This window comes from Uranotaenia lowii, chromosome 3, assembly GCF_029784155.1.
Source record: "Uranotaenia lowii strain MFRU-FL chromosome 3, ASM2978415v1, whole genome shotgun sequence".
In the NCBI taxonomy this organism is placed as follows: domain Eukaryota; kingdom Metazoa; phylum Arthropoda; class Insecta; order Diptera; family Culicidae; genus Uranotaenia; species Uranotaenia lowii.
Window position 1 is genome coordinate 315,658,808 of NC_073693.1, and position 10,852 is coordinate 315,669,659.

The following is a 10,852-nucleotide window of genomic DNA, read 5'->3' on the forward strand; positions in this document are numbered from 1 at the left end:
CCCATGTGCACCCTCATTCTCAGAATTTTGCTCCAGTAAAATAGCTGCTGTTAAATCTGAGTGCTGTCTAATGAGGTCAATTATGTTATTCAGTAGTATTTTTCTACAGTCCAGCCAATCCGATGTTCCCACTAAGCATCTGTAGGTTCTTAGATAGTAATGTTTTAATCGAGAAATCAATTTTGTCTGCGGACCAGATGCCAATAGAATGCGAATATGATTCACCTTCTGTACAATGTGATCATACTCTTCCTCCAAAGATAATTCGGTTCCATAATCCCTGTTGTATTCAGCATCTTCTTTGAACAATTTTTTTAGTAACCTTTGCTTTGCTGCAATATCTTTCCTACATTCCTCACCGTAGTTTCGCAAACGCAATTCGTAATCTACTTCGTCATTTTCCAAGTCATGCGCGAAAGGATATTTCGTGGCCATTTTCCAATCGCTGAAAGTACTATTGAATTTTAATGTCTAATTGACAGAAAAAAAAGAAAATTTTTTTATTGATAATGACGAGCGACAGTGATTTTGTTACTGACTAGAAGGAGTTATGTATATTATTAAATTAATGACTAGGAAAAAAGGACAAAAATTACTTGTAATATTTAAGTACGTTGGAATATAAATATTTGATAAACTATTCTAAATTGAACAAAAAAAACTATCACCAAAAAATTTGTTAATAACTAGGTTAATAAATAAGTACAACAACAAGAACTGAATAAATATATAAATGAAAAAATAAATAATAAATAAATATATGAAAAATAAATATAAAGCTATTATAATAATGAATAAATTAACAAATATATCACAGTTAATCGATACTTTCACCGAATCAACGCAACAAAAACTATCAATCTGAAACAAACAGTTCTTTGGTTTCAAATATCACAAAAATACTTTACTGCGAATTTTTCGCTCGATTACTGTAGACTTGGTCTACTCAAATTTTCTGTGAACAATGTTCACACGATGAAATCACTTCAACATGTTGGTTTATTACATAGTCGTAACGAATATTTCACCCACGGAATTACTAACGATACCTTTGTACATAATGAACGATTTACAACAAATAATTGAAACGATTTATCCAAAAGATACTACTCATTAATTTTTCATTTTTATGAGTTCGAACTGAAACGATGGACGACAACAAATAATCGAATATTAGGCTTTGAACATTTTCCAATATGTAGTCGCATATGGCGATTTTTCATTTACGTTGGGCGCCAATATGTAGTCGGTGCTGCTCTGGATTTAAGACTTCTGTACGGTTTAAAATGCGCCACTCCTAAAAGGAGACCGCACAGCTGGTTTTTGCCCGGATGAGACTCCTTTGAACGAGTCGTTTTGCATTGCTCCCCGCACCAGGGGGAGTCAGAGACAGCTGACTACGAAAATCTCCGAAACGAACAAACTCAGACTTCCGCCTATCGCAGCGTTCGTCTGTCAACATAGACACGTGATCAACAACGCCTCAAACCAACCACCGATTAACGATCGTTCGACGACGCCCATACCCGAAAACACTCATCATAGGACAGTCGAACGCTCATCCCAGAATAACTCCCCGAACCTGGAAGCGTGGTGGTCTCGATTTCAAATGCGCTAAGCGCAGAGCGAGTTAACGAGTGGACTAACGACCGAAAGTGAAGTAGTCATTTCTTTTTCAGTTTAAAAACTCTGGCTAGGATTTGTATCGAATGTATTTAAAGGGCGGAAACATTAGTTTTTGATGAATACATAATTTTAATTAGGTTTTCTTAATTTTATAAGTAGCAAGAATTAACATGTTCTGGCTTAACGAACCCTATTCTATACCTAGCCGTGTGCCGTACTATCTAGACTTCTCCGTGCTCTCGTTTCATCTCTCTACCCGGGGGATTTTAGTTTTGCAAGGTTGGGGCGGTCATAAAAAGGGTGTCTATTGACCGAAATGCCTCAGCAACCTGATTTTTGGGAAACGGGCTATTGATAACCGTTCCGCTTAAAAACGGTTATGATCGATCATATAGTTTAATATGGGGGTTTCATCTTTTATGGATGGACCCCACTGGAAAGCACCTACTTGCGTGTTTTTATCTGCTGCTGTTGACCGGTGGCGACGGCAACGATGATTGGCTGCTTTCGGCTCCAGAATTTCGGTGAGTGGTGATTGGAAAGCAACAGTTTTCGGCCGGATGTAAGTTGATGTTGGCGGGGTTGCTTACACCGGATATACCTTCCAGTGCCACCAGATTGTCCCAGACTTCTTCAATCGCCGATATGGTGACGAATCGGGCGTGCTGGTGTTTTGTTAGCCAGCGAAGAAGTTGTGCCCAACGGGCGGGTGTCTCGGGGTGTGATGTGTGGCAGGGGGCCGGCTGATGCTTTGGGCGATCGCTATCGTTAGGAGAGGGCTTTTTAAAATAAAGAGCACGGTTTTATTTGGAGCACTATTTTACCTAGTTTCTTTCTTCGGCACACGAATATTAACGCTGGCACACGACACACTCTTGATTTCTAAACGAAATACTAAAGGAACGAATTAATAAACCTATTAGACCTGACACTTCACTTTATAAAGACATACCGACTATACCCGAACAAATACGCGCACAACCAACCTCGTGGGCAAACTGGGAATGAATGTAAGGCTGTGAACCCTCAGATCAGGGAAAGCGCTATCAGACCTAGCTCCCTGAACTACGTCATACACGAAAACCCTTGGGGCGGCTGGGGTTTTGTGAGCACGACCTAGTTGCTCGTTTTTGCTCCCAGATCCTCGCATCCAACTGTCCCTTTCCCACAAGACGGGGGAGATACATCCCGAACTCGCCCTCTAGAGATTCTCAATCCAGGCCGTTACGCAATGAGAAAAAGGTCAACTATCATTAACCAATTCGTAACTATGTTGAAGCGTTTTTATTAAGTTCGACTCTAATGACTGAAGTATGTCTTTTGAAGTTTATTATTTTTGAAGAAGGAATAAGGGCTTAGTAATAACTAATAATAATTTAACTGTTCAAAACAACGTAATACATGAAACAAACATGATCCTTAAATTATTATTTTTATGAAGAGTAATCTATCTAATAAATGAACTATACAAACATGTAACCAGGTACAACCGTTACAAGTTATGTCGTGAGACGGAATGCTATGTAAATAAAAAATTAAATAATTGTTCCATTTTTTCTGACCTGAATTTACTTATTTGCGACTGTTTTGATCGCTGTTTAAAAATAAGTCTCTTTTTCTACACAATGTAAAAATGTTTGATTACTCCAAAACGAAGTTTACAAACTTCAACAAAAAAACAATGCATAAAGTTTTTTTTTTTCTTTATTTTGTAAAAATTGTCAAAGTTTACACTTTATTTATCCAAAAATAAACCTTTTTTGTGATTTAAATGATCGAAATTATTGACTTTTTTAAGATTTTTTTAATCCAATAATGCAAAAAAAAATCATTGATCCTTTCCATCACTTTTGAAATTGTGATAATTTTAAGGTACACAGATGTACCAATACGAACTCAAAAACATAAGATCTCATTCAACAGAAAAACACCTCCCTGTGTAACTGTTCTGCTCAGAATCTCGAGCAGCACTGATTGCTTCTCCATGTGGCTATCAGTGATGCCATATTGAAATCGGTATTTTCAAGCCCGAAAAAATCGGTATTTGGTTTGAAAATTTCGAAAATCGGTAAAAATACAATTAGCTATTTTCCTTGTACATATCATGAATTTAAAACATCATATTTTCTGTTAAAAAGACAGTCATCTGCGATTTTGTTTTATTGCGATATTGTTTTATTGTTTTATTATTAATTTCATGTATTGAATGCTACACCGGGAAATTTGGAAGATTTTAGCGACCAAAACTAAATCATTTGTCAGATAAGAACTGCGAAAAATTTTGACTTATGGATTTCGAAATAGTGAAAATTCAATTTAGTTATGCATTTTCTCTGAATGAAGCTTCTCTGTTCTCTCTTAGCACTGTGAGCAATTTTTGGCGAAATTAGCTGCTAATTTTGTGCAGAATGTATCACTTGGGAAGATAACATCATAATATTCATTATTATTGTGCAAGACGTTTGTATGTAATGAAAATAAGGAGACGTTCTTTACAGAATCCCCTCGAACGAGAATCGAACTCGAGCCTACTGATCACCTCTCCGACACCTTACCAATAGGTCAAATCGACAGATTAAACAAGTCAAGCTGTAGCTCTATTATTCAGTTGCCTTCATCGAATCGAATTCGCTGCTAGATTATACGGCAGAAAATGCTCATCTTGCCCTGATTAAAAGTGCTCTTTTCGCCCCAGGTCAACAAATTTAAGTAAAAACGCATTTTAAAATTGATTAAAGTGAAATATAAAAAATTTTATGATGGTTAAAAATTAAAGAACAATGTGTAAATCATGTTGCAGTGCGTACATTTCAGATCAAGATGATTTAAAGGTCTTAAAACCTTATTTGGTGGTGCTCAAAAATAATAATATTTTCGTCACTTGAGAACCTAGCTGGCTAAGGATATTTCTTTTTGGTGAAAAATTAATACTACAGGTAGTACGAAACAAATCCCCATTAAAAATTTGTTTAAGAAAATTCGTACTTTTGTAGAAAAAAGGAGTGCTTATTATGCCCTGGGTGCTCGTTATGCCCTTATCTCCCTTAAGCACTTATTTTGATTCCTGAATTTATTATTCGATGATTAAGATTCGACCTCAAAGCAGTTGGCATAGAAGACAAAAATGCTATCAACTGCGCTGGGACTTGCTGGGTATAAAGACACAAGGATTATACATTGGTTCTAGATATATATATAAAAAAAAAGAAAAGTTGTAATTATAATTTGAAAACAATTTTTTTGTCTGAACGAATTTATCAAAAATTGGTATGAAATTGGTATGATTTTCCAAAAATTGGTATTTAGTTTATATCTTTTTTTGGTTAAAAATTTCGTCAAATATCGGTAAAACTACCGGAAATTAAATTTGTGTGGCATCTTTCATGCCTATAAGCAGGGTTGCCAAAATTTTTTTTTTCAAAAATCAGCGAACTTGTGAAATAAAAATTAGGCTTAATCAGGCTACTTTAAAGTAACGGAAATTTCGCTCAAAGTGGTGAGCTTTTTTTTTAATTATCGCTCCCCATTTCCAAACCAATATGTGTTGTGAGCCTACTTGGTTGAATAGTTCTACTGAATGAAAGCAAGCGAACGATTCCCTTTTTTAAATAAGAATTGAAGGGAATCTTTCGATTGCTTGAATTTAGCCACAGTTTCTTACTACCCATTTTTCATCACATTCGCAAAAATCAAACACATTTTTAAAAAATCAGGGAAATTCAATGGATTATCAGGTTGTCAAATCAGGTTGTCGAAAAATCAGGCTAATCCTGAAAAATCAGGCACATTTGCTGCTAAATACTCATGATCCATAAGTATTTAGCAGCAAACCAAAAGACATCGACCATGTGCACGCTCGGCTTAAATTTCAAGTCAATGGCTGGTGACCAGAGTTGCCAATGTGCCTGATATTTCAGGATTTGCCTGATTTTTCAAGGTTCAGCCAGACAACCTGATAAGCCATTGAAATTACATAATTTTTGAAAATATTCCTGATTTTGGCTCATTTTTAAGAAAGTTATGAAAAATGGGTAGTAAGGAACTGGATTAGGCACCATGCATTGCTGAAGTGAAAAAGTTACTGAATCAAAGCAATCAAAAGATGGTCTTGAATTTGTATATGAAAAGGGAAATCTTTCGATTGCTTTGATTCAGTAGAATTATTCAACCAAGTGGGCTCACTCACCAACACACATTAGAGTAAAAATGTGGATCGATGACCAAAAAAATAGTCATCACTTTGAGCGAAGTATCCGTTACTCTATCGTAGCCTGATTTTGGCAGATTTTTATTTCACTATTTCCCTGATTTTTGAAAAAAAATGTTGGCAACCCTAGTTTCGATAGAAAAATCACAGAAAAAATTGTAGGCAGCGAACAGAAGCGAGATATGGAGTGTATCGATCGAAGATCCAGCAGTCGTCCGATGGATCTCAACATGTACGCATTCTGGAGCCTATTTCATCACGATAACCGTGGTGTGATTGGCTAACGTTACGTTGTACTGATGCGGAAATTGCGGGTTCAAGTCCTGTCGGTGAGCAGTATCTTTTTCGGGAAATTTATGATACTTACGGCTTATATTCTTTTTTTTTTATATCTCATGTTTCTCTAATACATTCCATCACCTTTGAAAATGTGAAAAATCATTTGTTTAGTTTGAGAATGGCACAACATTGGGTTACTATCTCATTAGGAACTATGAATGAAAAATCGTCAATCACTTCTTTCGATTTGAAAACTTTAAGTTTTAAAGAATTAATTTGTCGATTTTTTTTCTGATCTTGATTACAAAATATGAACTGGACCGAACCCTAATCTGGCTCCCATAATCGATTGCAGCCCCCGCGTTTCGAACCTATTTCTAATAAGTTACCGTCAGCATTTGTCAGCCAGCTTTTCCCGGTAGGTCGGGAAATCGGGGAGGCCAATACAATTTGTGACGCACCGCACTTTTTCACTTTGACAGGCCGCATGACCCCAGCTTGGCTGGTATGGCAGGGACTTTGCAACACATTTCCGGATCCGGTGCCATATTGCGACTTTTGCCTTCAATTACCGGACGGACGAACGGCAGCCCGGCGTTTAATCGGCTTTGCCAAAATCCATTCCGCCCCCGCACTTTTCCCCGGTACCCAACAATTCCGTAGCACCATCGTCATCACCATCATCATCATCATTATTATTAGGAAATGCCCGTTTGTGGGTTGATGTTGGATCCGATTTAGTCACGTTCAGTCATTTTTTGTTCGGGACGTAATGGGTTTTGGCAATTGGAAAAGGAACAAAAAAAAACGGAATTGGCAATGCTTGGCAGTTGTTTTAGTCCCCAGTTTTGAAGCTCTCCATTGATGCCGGTTTCCAAGATTAAAGGAAACTTATTTTCCGATGGTTAATGTATTTGATTGAGGTTAATTGATTTGGTTTTCCGGTCTGGTAAATTTGATACGGAATCAAGGGGCAGAGAATCCATAAGTTGCCATTTAAGTAATAGGTCTGTTAATATTTATTGCCATTTTTAATAGGTATTTTAAATTTAGTTATAGTAAGTCTTTTTATAAATAAAAAAACTGTTGAGCTCATCGCACATCCCAAACGAACAAAAATAAAAACACCTTACCACCCCTCAAAAAGCCGGTGGCTGAATGAGTTTTTCCATTCAGCAGAAGCTCAGATTCATCATGGGGGAACAATAAAGCATTTTATTTCAAAGGATTCCGGCTTTTTGCTCCCCGGTTGGCAGCTGAAAGAAAAAACAAATCTTAATGACATTTCGCTGCCTTTTCAGCCGCTCCTGTGGCTTTTGTTTTGTAGAATCCTTCTTGGGCTCGGGTGGATGCTTCATTCGCCTTTCGTTTCACCATCTTCAGATGAGCAGTAAACTCGTAAAAAGATGTTCATTTCGGCACTTTTCACGAGCTGTGGGATTTCGCGGAAGTGATATCCATTTTGTTAGCGGCGGCTTTGGGATCGAAAGAGTGCATGAAGGATTATTAAAGTCTGTTTAGTAATAAGCTGTTATGGAGTTTTCGACAGAAAATTGAGTGTTTCTTATGTCTATTACGGATAATTTTAAATTACTTGAATACTTAATTTCAAAAGCATGACGAAGATGATATCAAATTATAAATGTCATATTTTATGTGAATTCTAATTGTGATTGATACAGAATAACAGCATTTTTGTTGACTTTGTTTAAAAAAAACAAAATTTATCGTTTTGATTTCAAATTTGGTGAGAGATTTCGCATACTAGCTTTAGCTTTAATTTGTAGTTTGTAATTGGTAATTTGTAATTTATTTACTTAAACGTAGCATATCAGTTACAAAGAACTATTAATTCAGGTTAATGAAAAATGACAGTGGCATTTCAAAAATAGAATAAATTAGTTGAGTGGAATCACTGAATCACTGAAAATTTGCTTCGGGTTTTTCAAATTAACCATATTGAACCTGAAGTTGTAAAACACAAGTTAAAACTGTTTGCTTGTTTTTAAAATGAATTTCAAAGATATTAGGGATGGTCATTTCGAGCTGATTTTCCAAAGCGGTGTTCGGTATTAACATATTTTGTGATAATTTTTTTTAATAAACTATTTATAAAAAAGGATTTTAATGTTTTACTGAAGTATATAACAAGTATCTTTATAAAAAATTTTTAAATATTCACTATGAACTATAAATTCACTATATGAAATTATTTTATCGGCTTTTTAGGTGTAATTTAACATTCTTCGAGAAAGAGTATCTAAGCATTGAAAGATTTAAGACGGATAGAAGATTAGAATAAGGTGAGAGATGTGAGAAATGAGCAAATTTGAAAATTCATTTGAGATTTGAAAATTCATTTCATAAAATTTCATCTCTTTGTTTTCAACATCTTTCACCATATAATAATCTTCTATCGGTTTATAATCATTCAATTCTTTAAAATTCTTTCCTAAATGATACAAAATTTTCCAAAATTGCCCATAAAATAACTTTATGAAATAAATTTTCGGTGAATAGTTCTTTATTTCAAATTTTGTAATATTTCAATTTTTTCGTCACCAGGATCAGAGAAAAATGTGAAAAAAAAATTTAATACTCATTTTTCCATTAATCTTTTGATCTCAGGCACATTAGAAATTTTTTGAAAAATGTAATGCAGTTGACAATTGTTTCAAAGCTTCGGTAACAACTAGTTTATTATTTGATAGACACATAATACTAAATGAATTTGAAAAGAAAGTACTAAACAGTGGTCACATGCAACCGTCATTTCAATCGATGTACCAACATTTTTTATTCTGTAATTCTAAAATAAGTATACCAAAATGAAAAGAATCTGTTATAAGCATACGTCTTAAATAAACTTTTGTTCCCGAAGACATATAATAAAAATATACCGATTCCAGTTAATTAATAACATAAGTGCTAAGAAAAGCATTTCAACTGTTTTCGAACCTAATCAAGGCGAGCATAAATAGGGCTATAACCGGGCCAATCTGAGCAAATTTCAGATATGAATCCATATAAAAAAAAGGAAAGTGAAAAACATTTAACCTAATTGATTTTTAAATTTTTCGTCAAAGCACATCAACAGCTCAGACAACCATTTGGTGGGTATTTCGAATTTGCAACGCAAATATACGTGCAAATATACGTGTAAACATATCGTATATAATGTAGCAAAACCAGTATATACTAAGCTTGCCAGATTGCCCGGTTTTATCCGGGTTTGCCCGGATATTTGATGCAAAATTTCGAGAAAGTCCGGTCCGGCCCGGTTGCCCGGATATCGTGAAAAAAGTCCGGATATTGCCCGGATTTTTTCACAATTTTTACAAAGAAACCAAGAAAAATCACAGTTTTTGAGCAAGTTTCAGCAAAATCGATTAACGGTATGGAAATTTTCAACGGTTGTTTCAAATAATTTCGCTGATTTACTTTTATAAACATTTAAATATTTAGGTGTTCCAAACAGTTTTTGGAAGTCTGCAATTACATTAATAAAAAATTAATTTCAATTATTTTTGCATTTTTTCTTTGCTTTTATATATAATAACATCTAAATTTTGCCCGGTTTTTGCCCGGTTTTTGGATTTGAAAAATTGAAATCCATGCCCGGATTTTGCCAGGTTTTTTTGAAAAAATGCCCGGAATTGCTAGGCCCGGATGGGAGTGGGAAAAATTCTGGCAACCTTAGTATATACGTATCATTTTGGAGGCCTTATAGGTACATTAGCAAACATATTCTTGATTTGGATTGTATAAAATTACGATTTGCACGACTTGTCTTGCGCATCATTTACGACTACCCTGATTCTTTTTGGAATATACTATGACAATTTACATCATCATATAGATGATTGAAGTTGTAATATACGACATTTTTCGTAACAATATGAAAAGTTTGACGACTTATTTGGTCGTCTTTTGCGACTTGAGTGCAGGGCTCTCATTTTCCGTCAGTTGAAAAAAAATATTTTTTTTTTGGGATTTTAAACCAATTGGTTTATTCATCCCCAAAAATTAATAAAAATAAGATTATTTCAAATAAATGTGTTTTTTGCTGTCAAATTCAAGTTTATATCGTATAAATTTATTATTTGCCTGATTGCTGATTTTTTTCAACGTTCATGAAGTTATTGTTAGTACCTGGACTTGATCCCCGATCTGCAGCTCATGGTGGTTCCTCGACGCTATCTGGAATATATAAATTCAAGGGGATTTGCTTCAAAGGCATTAAACCAAAAGCAAATCGTATATTTCTAAAACTTAAATCTTTTAAATCGTAGAACACGTCATCGACGATCTAAAAATAGACCAACATTTTGAAGCCTCCTTTAATACGATTCGAATCATCGATGTCCCATTATCATAAACGATTTTATTGAACTTTTTTGTATTCTTTTACGATTGCCAGCAAATACGAAAATTAGACATGCGAATTAATTTGCAAAGGTATACGTATGCATGCACATTATTACGAATCAATGCAGATATATACGTTTTTATTTCAAATTATTGTATGCATAGCACGATCAAATTTCTCAATCACGGCTGATCACCGTATATCGGTCGTTTCACGGATTTTTTGCAAATTGTCGTACACAAAGGTCGAGTTCATATGTACATAAATACTTCAAGTCGTTATAAAATCATGCAATGCTTTTAAATACGATAAAGAATATGCATGGACCGCACATTGTAGGTGCAGATATACGAAAATGAGTATAAATAACA